At 46.5% G+C, this 13,596-nt stretch overlaps 1 protein-coding gene across 1 annotated transcript in view; it reads right to left on the bottom strand.

The window, feature by feature from the left end:
• MTDH (metadherin) overlaps nucleotides 1-13,596 on the bottom strand; it is a 41,888-nt gene that overhangs the window by 27,118 nt on the left and 1,174 nt on the right. The gene's annotated exons all lie outside the window — the stretch shown is intronic.

The following is a 13,596-nucleotide window of genomic DNA, read 5'->3' as shown; positions in this document are numbered from 1 at the left end:
CGATTAGTGCAGATCAGACTGGGGTTCTCAGTCACCCTTCGCCCCCATTAGAGACAAAGGGTGACTTGGACATAAGAGGCTGGAGCAAGGGTATCCCAACCTCTGCAAGGTATTCTGGGTTCCATGGCCCCCCTCCCCCACCCAAAGTGACTCCCGTCACAGGATCGGTCCGAGTTGGGAGTAGTAAAGTCACATCTACAACATGCATTGGCTAAAAGATCGCTCTGCCTTGCTTAAAGCGGAGTTCCACCCAAAAGCTGAACTTCAGCTTAAACCACTCCTCGCCCCCTTACATGCCACATCTGGCATGTATTTTTTTTGGGGGGGGGGGGGGGGAGTGGGGGCTTCAGTAGGAGTGGGACTTCCTGTTCCACTTTCTACTTCCGCCCAGGGACCGCTAAGGCGATACATCATATCGCCTTTTGGCGGCCCCTCCCTGTAGGCGATCACCTGGGACACTTGACAGGTCTCAGGCGATCGCCTGTCCACTCAGGGAGCGCTGCGCCATTCGCAGTGAGTGCCCGGTCGTGAAGCCGAAAGCTGTCATGGCCGGGTGCCCACAGTTACAATGGAAGTGCCGGTGGAGAAGGGGGGAGAGGAGCGAAGCTCTGGGTGTCGCTGGACCGTGGAACAGATAAGTGTATGTTTATTAAAAGCCAGCAGCTTGCAAGCCCTGCAGCTCAGCAAGGTAACCCCACACTTTTCTGTTTACTGGTGAAGGCAAGCATTCCATATGTCTTATAGGGCAGTGTTGGTGATATTTACAAATGTATGGAAAAATGTACACCAACATAGACGTTTCTATGGTGGTCAATGGCAACATGTTCCCTGGTAACCAATTTGTGCATTACTAACAAACTTATTTATCTCTAGTGGTCTTAAGGGATAAGGGAAACCACCAAGGAATGGAAAGCTAAGAATAGGATTGTGCATTTCGGTCTTCTCTGCAAACCATAGTCCCTAAATTGGGAAAATAAAGGTAGCAGACTCTTCAGTAATAAAAGGATAGAATCTCATCTAAACACAAGGTTTTGGTCTGGTTCAGGTATAGAACGGCTTATTTTTACAAGGCTAGACACAGGGGCAACCAGGATTATTAAACAGAGGATGGTATAAAACCTTTAATGCAACTTCAGATGCAGGAGGGGAGCGGCGGGCACTGGCTTGAGCTGACAGCCAGGGACGGAGGGGTGAGGGGAGAGAAAGGAGAGCTGCGGATGACGGAGGCTCATAAACTAACCACAGTGTCAAGGCTCAGCAGCCATGATATAGCATGGTCAGTTTATAAGGGGGAGGGCATAGCCAGGCAGTATCAGCCAGGTATTTTAGGTGATGGAAAGGGCCAAATGACAGAGCACAAGCTCTGTTATTCATGCATTAAAGGAACAGGATCAATATATTTTTATAGGGTAAACACCAATATGCCATATCACAAGACCTAAAGCGGATGTGGTGCCGACGACATCAACCGCATCTTCAGTCCCTGTGAATGAAGACACAATCCAGAGCGGCTATGGATCAGGTGACCTAAGGCTGGCTTTATGACACAGGACCCTTGGGTAATGAGCACTGCAAGATCTTCATGATTACATCCCACAGGTATGTTTATTCACACTTATCCTCTTCTAAATCAGAGCAATTTTTTTCCCCTGTGCAGAGTGGGTTGTGCCTACATGAGCTACACCATTTGTTTTCTTCTGGAGAGAGAACAACGGAGAGATACTTGACCCGCTGAATTTCCATGCACAAGACTGGTCTCGAAATTGGACTGTTCCTGATGTCAGCATGTTCCAAGGACAGGAACAGCCAATGCTGGACTGCAGGGAGCTGGGTTTTCCAGAGGATCTGGCAAGTATTAACTTCGTGCTCACCCCTAGAAAAAATAAATTTAGCACGGACAGAAATGTGTTTTTCAAAGTGATTTCTCAACAAATCAAAGCATGGAGACGTGGATGGATTGGGGGGGTTTGCTTTGAATACTAAAAATGAATTAAATGGTGTTTCTGGTGCTCAGAAGCAGTGAAGACCCACTTTAATAAAAGGAGGAAGGGCTAGAGATTTCGTAGCTCGCCCCAAGATTGCAGCGATCTTACATAGAAGTGGGTACCAGACAGGTATCCACTCCCCCTTTCCCCCTAGAAAGGTGCCAAAATGTAGCAGCGGAGATCCACATTGCAGCAATAGTGACAGGGGTTGTAAAGGTAAAACATTTTTTCCCTAAATAGCTTCCTTTACCTTAGTGCAGTCCTCCTTCACTTACCTCATCCTTCGATTTTGCTGTTAAATGTCCTTATTTCTTCTGAGAAATCCTCACTTCCTGTTCTTCTGTCTGTAACTACACACAGTAATGCGAGGCTTTCTCACTGGTGTGGAAAAAGCCTCTTGGGGGGGTGAGCAGGAGTGTCAGGACGCTCACTAACACACAGCTCTTTTCTCTATCTGCAAAGTAGATCGCGTCCTGACCCTCCTGCTCGCCCCCTCCCCCGATATGGATTGTAATTTCCTATCAAAAGTCAATCACATCTGTTTCTATCATATAATCTGATTGATCAAATACAAATCATAATCACAAAAGTATCAGTGCTGCTGATCAATCAAAATCAAGGGAGCTGCGGTGGCTCAACGCGATTGGCACTGCGCTGACAAGTCATTCACCTCTGCAGCTAGAGGTTCGGATCCCGGTCTCGGCTACATGTGAATTGAGTTTGGTGGTCTCAGCCCGGCTCCCGGTGGGTGTGCTATGCGAGGTAAGCCTGTGCTTAGTACGCCCACCCCCCTCCCACAAAAACCACCACACCTACACACGCACTCTAAATTGGGTTAACACACGCACATTGACCACGCGGTCTCTAAAAGAGAGGCGAAGGACTAATGGGGCTGGTTGAGCGGGCTAATCCTCTCACTTCCTTATAGGGAGTCCCTCTGCCCCGTTGGGCTTCAAAGCGGAGCAGGTAGGGCGGGCTGTGTGGGAGGACCCCCTCACACACCCGCCATTGCCACCCGGGGCATGGAGAAAGGTGGCAGATTGCCTCTGGGGGAGGCCTGCCTACTCCCAACTCCTGCAGTCCAGCTCCTCTCGAGTACACGCACAAAAAATACACGAAAAGAAAAAAAAAAAAGAAAAAAAAAAGAAAAAAAAAAATGATTGATCATTTTCTGCCCTGCCTGAGCGATGCAGTTTGATCATCTAAAAAAGATCAGAAGGGAAGTTCTGGCTATTTGATTTTTTTTTTTTTTTTTTTTTTACAGTTTTGATTGAATTGCAAAAAGATATATATAAAAAAAAAATGATATAAAATATGTATATTTATGATATTGAGCTAAGAGAATTTTACATTTGTCAGATGCATGTTCTCTTTAAATAATAAGCCACACCAGAAATGATAAAGTACATACAAAGAATTACCAGTACATGAATTTCCAAGTACCTAAAAATGGCAATCCCCTTGCATCAGACCTCTGACCCCCATGACGATCTCTTGTAGCAGAAAAGGCTGACACACCAAGCAGCCAGGCATGTCACTACCAAGAATTCTCAGCTGCTACAAGGACATCTCCGGCACATTCATTCTGTAGGAGGCAAGTTTGAACTTCAGCCATGTGTAGAAATGCTACAGGGGCTGGAATTTCAGAATACGGCTAAGTATTTTTCCATCTCATGCTTCTATAAAACTCCCATGATCGCTTTTAGTATTTATTATTCAGAGAATTTAAACATATTCCATTAAAAACACTCAGTCTTCATTAGAAAAGTAAAAATCTAAGTGCCGTCCAAAGCAATACATTAGATTGTCAGTTACTGACCACTGCAAGTCCCTACTAGAGCCAGTCCTGATTGTAATCTGTCCTCCAAACAAAATGGCACAACTGGCCATCACATTTACAACAGCAAAGAAAATCTCTCCTCATCACACCTATTACCAATAAAACTACAACCAATGGTACTGCAATCCGGCAACTCCCTGAAAGGATATTAACCACTTAAAGGAAAAAAAATTGCCTACAATTAATGTCTGCAAGGTAGACAGACAGAATAGTGTAATGATTCTGTTAAAAAACGAGTAAATACCTATTAAATTCCTTCATCTATATCACCTCCGGCATTCTAGTTTCTGTTCTCTCATTCACTTCCTGGTTTGCATCGCTCGTTCATGTAAGAACTACATTTCCCAGTATGCATTGGGGCACGCCCAGTAATTCACACCTCCTTGAAGTCTCTAACACGTAGAGAGCGCCCTGCCGCACAGATGTAGTTCCCAGGAGGGGGTGAGCACGTTACTGACCACCGCAGTAAAGCCTCCATTCACTGTGGTCAGTAAAATCAGACAAGCAGGAAGTGAACAGAGAAGAAATAGAGCAACTTCTGAGCAAAAACGAACAATTAGGAAGTGAAAAGAGGAACGTCTGCAGGTAAAGGATGCTTATGAAAAACATTTTTTTCCTTTACAACCCCTTTAAGGACCAGCGCACGACTATATACATCCTCTTTGAAGAAGGATATCTTGGTAAGGGCAGCAGCTGCTGCCACAACCGAGATATCCATCTCTACAAGCCCAGGTCCTGTAACCGATAATGGTGGTCTCTGTGGCGGATTCACCGCGAGATCGATCCTTAGTGGAACTTCACTCAACCAATTCTTGAATGTACAGACTAAGGCCAACCATAAGACATAGTGAAATTTGCTCGATTCCTCCATCAACACATAAGTGCATGTGAAATCCATCAGACCGGTTGTACCCAAGTTGATCGATCAACTTGATTACATTCAACCTGTCCATACATGGCTTAATTCTCGGCCGTTTCCTGCTGAACCGTATGAGATTTAGACTGCCTAGCTTAAAGGCAGCTACATTAATACATGGATTGGAATTTAGCCTGTTCAGCAGAGACTGGCTGAACTTTGATCCATGTATGGGCAGAATGGTTTTTACATCAGTTGATCAATCGATTGACTTGTGCACAACCTGCCTGTCTGGTTTTTCCCAAATGATCAATGCTGCTGGCTATAGCAAGCAGCACCTATCACTGCATTCTGGTGGCAGGGAAGGCTCCCCACTGTCAGTATACAATACCATAGCGTGACGGATTCCACCATCCACCTTGAATGTGGGAGTCAGGTCCCCACAAATCCCCTTTTTGAATATTTACTTGCTCTGTCTGTACCCCACACTTCAGCTGCAGTAGTGTATGGCTACCAGAGGTCACATGAATTGGGACAGTTTCTGCCCGAGATCAGAAAGCACACACCGATCATATGGAAGACTTGTCTGTGTATCTGTCTTCTCATACCTCGTACAGGCAGACAGATACACACTGGCAGGAAGAGCCAATGAACTACCAAAAGCACGTAACAGCATCTTAGTAGTTCATTGAAACTACAAGCCGACAGCTGCAAAGGCTGTGGGTACTTGTAGTTTACAGATCACAGAACTCTGAATGAATGACTTGGCTGGGCAGACAAAGCCCCGCACAGCCATATTATTTTAACCACTTGCCTAATGGCCACTTTCACCCTCTTTCTGCTCAGGCCAATTTTCAGCACTTTTGCACTTTGAATAACAATTGCGCAGTCATGCAACACTGTAACCAAATAATATTTTTATTATTTTTTCCCCACACAAATAGAGATTTTAGTGCCATTTAAGCACCACTGAGTTTTTTTAGTTTTTGCTAAACAAAAAAAAATAAAAATTTAATTTTGCAAACAGGTAATTTTCTCTTTCACAGATGTGCGCTGGTGAGGCGGCACTGAGATACGGAACGTATAGGCGACACTGGTGGGACTGCACTTAGAGAAGCCGATTATCAGCTCTCTTCATGCTGTCAGCATGAGGAAAGGAGTGCTGATAACTGACACCCGTTTACCTCTGAGAGCAGCGGTGATTGGACATCATGTGTTAAAGAGCTGTGTGACTGGCTCTTTACCTCAATCTGTAATCAGCCATGTCCGGAGGACACTATGATCACAGAGCCTGCCGCCTGTGCCAAGCAGCGGGCGGGATGCCGTCATAGGATGGTGCTGCAGCCATCATTGAGCTATAGCTCAGGTGACAAGTGGTTAAAGTAGTGATATCGGGCTCCCAGAGAAGATGCCCGCTCACTGTCACTAAGGGGTGGGGATCTGCAGCTGCTGGAATAAGGTGAACTTATTCTTTGAAGGGATAAAACAAGGAACGTGCCGGTATAGCAGAGGCGTACTGCAATTTATTTTATTCTACCGACATACTTTATAATTATTCTCTGATTAAGATCAGGACTTTGGTTCTTTCTGAAGCCAAGCCAATAGACATGTCTATCTAGAAAGGCAGGACATCAAAAACTAGCCGTCACACCTCTATCTGCAGCAGTTACAGTATAAAAAATGTTTTATTGCTATATTTTCTTAAGCCAAAAAACGCAGTGGGAAAGGTGCAGAGGTCAGGCAGCTGCATCATTTCAAGTAAAAGCATCAAAGCAAACAAAAAGAGAAAAATAAATATTAGCTGCTGACTACAACTCTACCCGGGCACCGTCTGCTGGGACCCTTTTCTGGGGATTTAGGTTCAGTCTCTGGTGTTAATTTACGTCACTTAAAGTCAGTGTGATCAGTCACCAGGGAGTGAAGCATGATTAGTGTGTGGCAGATAACTGGGGGAGGGGAGGGTCTCACTCGGGGTCAATAGGACATGAGTGGTCAGCACAGAGCTAACAAATGTCTTGCCATGTGGGCAATGTCTCCCTTCACTTTCCTCTGTGTACAGAATAGAAGATCCATTAACCTTCACAGCTGTCAGAATTGCCCATATGCTAAACACTGTGGTTTAGTGTGCGGACAGCTCTCAGTTTTTGGCTGCAGAGAGCCATGGTGAGGAGGCGGCGGTGTGATGAGCGTTTCAGCGCAGGGTCTCTTTGTAAAAAATAAAATAAAAATTGAAGTACACAAAGTGATCATCTATGTGTCTGCGCTGCTGAGCCGTGACCTGTGCATTGTAGCAATATGCTGCATGTCAGGCCCCTTTCACACATCCTTGTCGGTTGTGACGGACTCCGCTTGCTCAGCAGGAGATCGCTCCATTGATCCGCGCTGAGCCGGCGGATGACCTGCCAGAGCCCTGCTCTCCTCTGTGGGGGAAGTCAGATGAAAACGGACCGCTTGTCCATTTTCATCCAATCCGATAGTTGGATGGTAAATAGGATTTCCATCCATCTGCATTTAGCAGATCACATGTCACCGCTGACATCCGTTGCTCCATAGCAGTGTTTCTCCACTCCAGTCCTCAAGGCACCCCAACAGGTCATGTTTTCAGGATTTCCCTCAGATGAAACAGCTGTGGTAATTACTAAGGCAGCGAAATTGATCAAATCACCTGTACAAAATAATGGAAAACCTGAAAACATGACCTGTTGGGGCGCCTTGAGGACTGGAGTTGAGAAACACTGCTCCATAGAACTGTATGGAGTGTCTGCTCAGGTCCCACAAACAAAACTCCGCCAGCTCAGCAGGGATCGCTCTCTTGATCTCTGCTGAGCCGGCGGATGACAGGTCCGTCTGCTCACTGAGCGGGGAGGGGTCTGTCAGAGCCCCGCCGAATTCTATAGGGAGATAGATCGGCCAGCGTGTCCGTTTTCATCAGATGTCATCCGATCCGCCAAGACGGATGGCGATGCATCGCCATACTTTTGAGTGGATCGGATGGCAGGCGGGTGTCAGAGGACAAATCTCCACTGACATCCGCCTGCCTATAGGAGTCAATGGATGGCCCACTCGGATCCGCCTAAAAACGGACAGGCAGATCTGAGTGGGCTTGTCGTGTGAAAGGGGACTTACAAAGATAGGCTAAAAAAACACCCAACTCCATCTAGTTTAACCAACAGAACTAGATAGTTCAGCCCTTCAGGAACTATATTAAATACTTTACTGAGGCCTCCTCTTAATCAGGCAGCTTAGAAGTCCCATCCAATAAACCAGTGTCAATAAAGACCTTCCCCTCCTATAGATGAATACAGCACACAATGTACAGAGCAGTTCAGAGTACTGACCCCGGGGCTATGTACACAGCAATCAGATCATGTCAAAGGAAAGGACAGCAACCAGATTGCAGCACAAAGCCATCTGGATAATGACAGAATGTTGCACGTGGCTGTCATATGAAAGGCTAGAAAGGTTTTATACACCATGTAGAGGCTTGTGGACCGATTTTTATGTTACAATATTAGAAATACAATACACTTCATAATATTGGAGGCTCATAATAATAAAAAAAATTAAAAATCTGAATTACGGGTCCCTTAAATCCTGACTGGAGCACAACACCAACACAACATTTCGATAAATGTGAGTGACATGTCTGCTTACCAGTCATTTCTTACACAGGGAACACCTTGTTCTTTAGGGCTCAGTTCACACTAGTGTGGGCTGTGCGTTACGGTTATTGCACCGATTCCAGCACCCGTAGGTGAATCGCGCTGCTCTTGCAAGACACATGGGGCTTCCATTCACTTTGAATGGCACCCCATGCATCTCAGCCCACAGCAAGATCGCAAGTGCAGGAACTGCAGGGAAAGCGCATGGTGAAAAAGACCATGAAGTTTCCCTGTGGCCGCGTTTTCAGAAAGGTGCATGCACCTTTTGTCTGCGATTCACGCAGCACAGCAGCAAATTCAAATAAACGGACTGCTGTGCCCGAGCAAACACGGGCTGTATGGCCTTCATGTGTGAACCGAGCCTAAGGCCCACCATCGTGTAAAGCCTAACTCTGGGCTTCATACACACCTCTGAATGAGCTCAATGCAGAGACCTGCAAGCTGGCCATAAACTCAGCCAGTTCAGCCAGGACCGGCTGAGATTCGATCCATCTACATGCAAGCTGAGTGTACCTAAATTGAACAACTTGGGTACAACCAGCATGCGATTACTGCCCGCAGCTATAGCAGCTAGCAATAATCACTGTGTTCTCTCAGCAGGGACGGCTCTCTGAATCTCCAACCCCCCTTCCCGCCAGGAGGAAAGAAATGGAAGGGATTCCCCATTAACACTGACTGTGTTGATGGGGAAATTGAGGGATCTTCCTTCCTGTAACCCATGGTTGCAGGAAAGAAAATCATCTCTATGGCCTTGCCTGGCTTAGGTTTCACTCATCCGCAGTGTGAATGAGCAATTCTTGCTGGTGGAGAAACTAGCTGCATGCACGGCGTGAGAACAGCTGTTGTGTGAACGGCTGGTGCTGCCACCGTTTGCATGTAACTGCTGAGCTCAGTGATTAGGGGCTCTGACTGACCCTCAGTGCAGACAGTTTGCTTCCAGGGACAGCATTTGGAAGCACTATATGGGGTCATATCACTGCTGAGTCTAGAGGTGGCATTTAGCTGTAAGCTGCAATGATCAGGGCCCTCTTGTACAGTTCCCCCCCCATTTTATGAAGTGCTGTGCAAACTGTTGGCGGTATATAAATCCTATATAATAATCTAAATGCAGCAGCCTATCTGCCCTCATTGGCCTGTCTGAATGTTATCAGCCTGCAGCTTTGCTTTAGCTACAGATCTCCACAGAGATCAATGAGGAGGCCTCCTGAAGATATCAAATAGTGCTGACAAATCCTAGTGGATCTTAAGCCGGCCTTAGATGGTGCGATATTCTTTACTCAACTACGGGATGCAGAGGAGGCTAATGAAGAATGATAGAAAGTATGATCTTTCTTGGAAATGTAATTAAAGGATCGGTTCACTTTTTCATAAAAAAAAAAATAATAATTCATAACACCCTCCTTTTCTGGTCCCTGTAGCTGCTGTAAATCCCATCCCCCAGTGCCCCTTCCAGCCGGGGAAACAGGTCACATGCTTGCAAACGCTGGCGATTCATCAAAGACACTTGACTGCGCTGACCAATGATAATGTCTTCTTTCTTCTGGGATGCTGTCCTAGGAGAAAGGAGGCTCAAAATAGATTCTCATTGGTCAGTGCAGTCACATGGCCGACGCTCGTTCACCTTTCCATTTTCTATGAACTTCTTGTTTCTTGGAGAGTGAATTCACACTGAACAGAGCTGCCCTGTAGTGCTTTCTTCCTCCGTTCCTGGCTGTGATAGGTGGCAGTGTGGTGTGCTATTCAGCCCATCACAAGGCTCCCCCTTTTGGAAAAAAACGTATGAAGTGTACAAACCCTACACTTCATTCATAGCCACGTACAGCATCATGATGTACATTGCTATGAGATTCAATGTAGCATATTTGCATGTTATCGCAGCACGCAACAGAGTTGCAGTGTGACTTAAGACACAAAGGGGGGAAATTTACTAAAACTGGAGTGCGCAAAATCTGCTGCAGCTCTGCATAGAAACCAATCAGCTTCCAGGTTTTATTGACGGGTTTAACTGAACAAGATGAAGCTAGAAGCGGATTGGCTACCATGCACAGCTTCACCAGATTTTATCAGCTTCTAACTTCAGCTTGTTCAGTTAAACTTTGACAATAAAAACTGGAAGCGGATTGGCTTCTATGCAGAGCTGCACCAGATTTTGCACTCTCCAGTTTTAGTAAATCTCCCCCACAGAAAACGATTATTTCATTTCCTGTGTCTGCGTGGTGACAGATGTTTTACAATGCAGTAAATTTCAAATGCGGGTTTGAAATTGTGCGAGTTCAGCTAAACGCGAATTTCAGTGCGGCTTTGGAGGGGATGTGAAAGAAATCTGCCAATTCATGTACAGATGTCTATTGAAATCACCCCTGAAGTCGCCAAAAGTAGTACAGGAACTACATTTGGAAATCAGTGCGGCGCCCCAAAGTCGGCATGGATTGGTTTCTATGTAGAGCTGCACCAGATTTTGCACTTTCCATTCTTATTAAACCTTCCCCTTTACCCGAAATCTTCAGCTGGTCACACGTTCTAATCCAATCTCTTCCAGATCTACCATCATCTATGCCAACTGTTTTCAGCCGGGGTTCCTGAGCAGCAAGCCCCCCCATCCCTCAGTTAGCATAGGACTCAATGATCTCTGTAGCAGTCTGCTAAAGATTATTTACATCAGTGGCAGCTCTTGCTGACCCCTCTGAAAAGAGATCCACAGTGGACAGGTAGTTGGGAGGAGATATGTCTATTTAACCCTTCAGTCTCTTCATTAGATTAACATCTAGTTTGTCAAATGGGTTACTCTGAAGAGTAACCCAGACAATGAGAAGGTGTTGTATGGCCTCCTCACCGTCTGTTTACCGCTCCACTACTGTGTGCATTTGCAGCTCAGCCCCATTCATTATCATGGGTTGCGTTCGGCATGCAGTAGCACCCGCTGAACATGATGGGTATATTTCCTGAAAGTGACATTTAGGTTCACATTGCAGTGATTTTACACGTCAAATCGCATGCCAAATTGGCAGCTATTGCTGTCAATGACACTGTCCACAAATGCGGCGTCGCACAGATACCTAAATGTAGTTTCTGTACTGCTTTTGGTAACTTCAGGGTGCGAATTTAATAGACATCTATGCAGAAACCCGCTCAGATGTCTCAGAAATCGCCCCCCGAAGTCGGGACTGACATGCAGGAATGAAATCATGCGAGTTTAGCTGAATTCACGATTTCATTCCTGCGGAGTGTGAACCTGGGCTAAAGGCAAAATTTTTTTTTTTTTTTTTTAAACAAACATGTTATAATTATCTGCTCTGTGCAAAAGTATTGCACAAAGCAGACCCTTTCCTCCTCTTCTCGGGACCCTCGCCAGCACTCCTGGCCCCGTCCCTCTTGTAAAGTTCCCCCAAAGCAAGCAGCTTGCAATGCGGGCACCCAAGCAGGCATGCCCTCGAGTCGCTGCTCTGCGAGTCCATTCAGACATAGGAGTCCCGCTCAGCCCCCCCCCCCCCTCCATTGGCTCAACGGCTGTGACTGACGGCAGCGGGTGCCAATAAGGAGGAAGAGTCCCAAGAGAGCAGACAATCTCATGCACATCGCTGGTTCGGGGGGAGAGGATCAGCTATGTATTAGGGGAGAATCACATATAAAGTTTACCTTCATGAATAGAATGTATGAAGGTAAAAAACCTCCAGACTTTAGAACCACTTGAAGTAAAGCACCAGAGCCATGGCACATGTACACCTCCAGCTGCTGCCTATGCTGCTAGGGGGGTAAAGATTATGGTTTAACCAGTTACTTTTACTGCCCTCTATCGCCACTAGTGTAAACATACCTTAACCCTAGGCTGGTACACACTATTCATTTTTCTTATTTGTTCAGCCCAGCAGACTGAACAAAAAAACTGAAGCACTTTACTAACAATCTGATGTCAGTACATTGATCTCCCCTGCTGAGTTGTGTTCTGACGGGGGTGGGGGCCACTTCGGTCAGTGCTCTCTGCCATTGGCTGAAAGTGCTTATGTGGCAGACGTTTTTCAGTCATGCCCCTTCGACAGAAGTCGGACATTGGGCAGAAGTCGGACTGAGGTTCACAGGTGCCGAAGTTTCTATAGAACCGGCCAATACTACTGGATATTCAGCTCTTAAGACTCAGTTCACACTAGTGTGATTCCAGTGCAGGTTGCAGCATCACAGAACTCGCTGGCGGTTCGCGCTGCCCTATGCAAACTGCTGCGGGTGTCAATAGAAAGTTGAGGACACCCCCAGATCAGATCACAGTGCAAACTGTCAAATGGTGCAGGAATCAGATTAGTATGAACATCCATGTGATCCTGTTTTTTGGTCTGCACTGGAATCGGGTCCTGCACCGTCCTGGTGCGAATGTGAATTCATCCAGTTTGTATGGCTGCATTCACATCTCACAGACATCACAGCAGTGCGGTGCAAATCACATGCAACATCTAACACACCAGTGTGAACTAGGGTTGCCACATCATCCCTTTAATCCAGGACACTGAGGCTGATTTATTGCAGATAAGGCACTGAGTTTAATTACCACCTTGATCAGCCACAGAACCTCTAATTATAATGTGCTCTGGATTAAAGGGATGATGTGGCAACCCCAGTGTGAGCCCAGCCTTAGAGGACGCACTTGCCACTTTGTACTGCCCCCCCCCAGCTGCTTGTGTAAATGAGTCCTAATGGAGGAGTATCTGTAGATCTCCCCACATCGGTGTAATGTACGGGTCCAGATGGGAAGTAGATCACCTCGAGGGATCAGGTGACAGTTCTCCATGAAGCCGATTGTACAATGAAATTGTACAGTGCATGGCCGGCTTTATGCAGACCATTGATTATACAGTCTGATTGTACAATCTACTAAAATATGACCACAACTAGCTAAGACACGGGTGCCCAACCTGTGCTGTTGCAGAACTACGAGTCCCATGATGCATTGCAAGCCACTGACAGTTACAAGCACGACTCCCTCAGGCAGAGGTATGATGGGACTTGTAGTTCAATAACAGATGGAGGTTGATCACCACACACGGTACAATGTACTTTAGCTTTCCCCCCACCTGTGTAATAGAAGGGTCTGTCGGGCACAGCTCGGGGCGATGGGGGGGGGGGGGGGGGGAGTCACAGCTCGGGGCGATGTAGGGGGGCACAGCTCGGGGCGATGTAGGGGGGCACAGCTCAGGGCGATGTAGGGGGGGCACAGCTTGGGTGATGTAGGGGCACAGCTCGGGTGATGTACAGATCGGGTGATTT

Source organism: Rana temporaria, chromosome 5, assembly GCF_905171775.1.
Source record: "Rana temporaria chromosome 5, aRanTem1.1, whole genome shotgun sequence".
Lineage (NCBI taxonomy): Eukaryota > Metazoa > Chordata > Amphibia > Anura > Ranidae > Rana > Rana temporaria.
Note: the sequence above shows the minus strand (reverse complement) of the source record. Positions and strands in the feature narration are given on the sequence as shown.